Genomic DNA, 1931 nt, shown 5'->3' with positions numbered 1-1931 from the left:
TGACGGACTCGCCTCCACATGCGACGACACGACACGCCGCGTTGTCGCCTGCTCCAGCTCGTTCTCCCCGGCTCGGCCTCGCGCTACCGCATTGGTGCGCGCTAGGTTGACAGGCGCAATGGTTATTTTGTATCCACCCCTACCACACGCACCCCATAGCCACACCCCTAAGATAGATAGTGGGGTCACGGATGTGATGGACTCGCCTCCGCATGCGACGACGCGGCACGCCGCGTCGTCGCCTGCTCCGGCTCATTCCTGTCTCGGCCTCGTAGGGGGCGGGGAGGGGGGTCCCGACCCCCTCCCCCCTGGCTCGGCCTCGCGCTACCGCATTGGTGCGTGCTAGGTTGACAAGCGCAATGCGGTTTTGAATGATTAAATATTTAAAATCCAAAAAAAATTATCAAAATTTATTGATGAAGTTCAAATTGTAAAGACACAGAAGTTCGGGGGTTTGAAAAAACATCAGATGAACATGTCAAAAAAAGCAAATTATACAAGAGCAAAAATCTAGTAAGTTCAGGTTAAATACGTACTGAAGTGCTACCACTATTCGAAGTATGAAACATGTTACAAAAAATAAAAAATTATGCGTGCATACTTGGGACTAATCCCATGGTTGCCCACAGGAAAAACTCAAAACCAATTCAAAACTTGAAAATTACAAAAAAAACAAAGAAATATAGAGCACAATGTTGCACCACCTTGCAATGTGGAAACATAGAAGTTCAATCAGTTGTACCATAGAAGTCCAACTTCTACTACAAACCGTGGATGATCCAAAAGACTATCCCCAAAGATAGATTAAAGATAAAGAGGATGTGTGTGTCTATGGACCAGCTCCACATTTACACATATGAGTACTGTGAAAAAACAGAAAACATACACAGAATTTTTATAACAACACCAGTTGAACAGATTGTATTGCAGCATCACCTAAAAAACATGCATAAAAATGACAGAAGTTCTAACACAAAAGATATAGAAGTCCAACTTGTAAAACAGACTGTAGAATGATTGGAAAAATACACACTATCGAATTTGGTTTCCAGATTTAATCACTTGGGTGACTACAACTCGTCAGTCTGTGACCTCTAATGATATCCTACTCCCCCTAACATCAAAACGATGTGCCACCATGATGTCTCATCGAAGAACCAACCAAGGCGGGCGGAAAAGAGATCCAATCGCCCGATTTCAGAGTGTATGGGTCTGCCCGACCAAATTATTAATGTATGAAGGATTCAATCTCACTACTGCAAGCAAATCCGCCGCCTATCTTCACAAAAAACAACAAATCGACAGAAGCGGCGGAAACCACTCCCGCGGAAGAAGAACACAACCCGAAATCAAATCCGTTGAAATTAACAAAAATTGCCCACGAAACTCGTACCTATACCCAATTCCCATCATCTTAGAGGTTTGAGAACATCCAGTGCATGCATTAAACTTGTAAACAGACACAAGTTCATCCCGTCCCGAGAGCAAATCCGCCAATGAGCAAAATTTTGAATCAAAATGACCATTTAGATGCTAGCCAGGGTATTTGGATTACACTTACATCACAAAGAACACGACTGGCCAGAATAATTCGCGGGGGAAGGCACGGTTGCGAAGATAGCCTGAAGGTCGGGTTTTTACAAAGGGAAGTTCAGGTTGTGTAACTCAGAAAGTTCAGGTTATGATCAGAATAATATTCTGATCCCGTGATCAGAATAGTGTTTATATATATATATATATATATATATATATATATATATATATATATATATATAGGGTGGGTCTATTATGATAACACCCCTTAAGACCTTATTCTGCACATCAATCCGGCTTATTCTGCTAACACCCCGACCCACCCGCCTGAAGCGAAACAAAAAAGAAACAGGTCAACCCGGCCACCCACTTCTCCTCGTACCCACCCACCATCGCAC

This window comes from Triticum dicoccoides, chromosome 5B (genome assembly GCF_002162155.2).
Source record: "Triticum dicoccoides isolate Atlit2015 ecotype Zavitan chromosome 5B, WEW_v2.0, whole genome shotgun sequence".
NCBI classification, from domain to species: Eukaryota; Viridiplantae; Streptophyta; class Magnoliopsida; order Poales; family Poaceae; genus Triticum; species Triticum dicoccoides.
This window is presented reverse-complemented; position numbering follows the sequence as displayed.